Here is a 1,143-nt window from a genome sequence, read left to right as displayed (position 1 = left end):
GCACTAGAAATGGTATATACCATGGGTCGGCCCTCTCTTCTCCGGCAACACGGAAAGGCTCAAGTCAGTGCCTTCATCTACTCAAAACAAGCGAAAATTTAGATTTAGCTCCGAAATTATACCGAGAAAGGAACCTCAATTTTCATTTACAAAAAATATGCATATGTATGTGTTTGTATATATAGATGACATGCCTATCGGTTCCTCACTGACTATTATGTTAAACAAATACCAATCCAGACTGTAAATACTTTTTCGATTATATTGGTCTGAGAGCCCCTTGGAACGTTAAAACTAAATTGCCAACATCTGCATAAACTCCTCATTCTTTTCATCAGAATCGGTACAGGAGTACCTCGAAGGTGTAAAACAAAATATAATATGTCCTTCTCTAACGGCGGTTTTACACGGGTTTTTGTCAATATTGGGCCTAAAGCCCAATATTTTTGCATCACATGATTGGGCTACCGAATTGCACCAAATTTTATGTTGCTATTACGTGTTCTAAATATGAAGCAAATCTGACCATACATTTTAAGGATAGTTCTCAATTAGAGATGGGCAAGGAATATCGGGGCCCACGGTACTGATTCAAAAAGGGCGGTATCGCGAAGGTCTGTAAAAATGGAACGGACGGAACGGGATCAAAATCGTTTTCCGATACTCTCGATAAAACTGCAACTTCCGCAAATTAAGAAAATCTTCCTTAAAAATTTGTATAAAGTATGCACTTTATGTTTTATTGAGACAAAAACGAACAGCAAAGCAAAACAAAATAATTGGAGGATGCCAGATCTTTCATAAATTTTTTTTTTATTTCAAATAAATTTGAAAGACATGTGCACTTTTTTAGAGATAGATTTCGTGGCCCCCGGGCCCGCGGTACAATTCTGAAAAACGTCGGGATGATCGGGTTCGGAAGTTAAAAATTAAGTTTGGGGATGGGCGGGATCGGGAATTAATATTTAGTCCCATGCCCATCTCTACTCTCAATCCCTGCGCCACCTAACGGAAGACAAACACACTGATCCTTTCAAAAATCATTACACGAAATAATAATCATTCAATGCGCTTTAGAAATCTGGTAGGAAATGGTTCGCAATTGAATGATTTTTGCCATTTTAAATGTATATAGATGTGGGT

Source organism: Rhagoletis pomonella, unplaced genomic scaffold, assembly GCF_013731165.1.
Source record: "Rhagoletis pomonella isolate Grant_MI unplaced genomic scaffold, Rhpom_1.0 Rhpom_scaffold_00002, whole genome shotgun sequence".
NCBI classification, from domain to species: Eukaryota; Metazoa; Arthropoda; class Insecta; order Diptera; family Tephritidae; genus Rhagoletis; species Rhagoletis pomonella.
The sequence above is the reverse complement of the archived record's forward strand: the minus strand, read 5'-3'. Positions refer to the sequence as shown.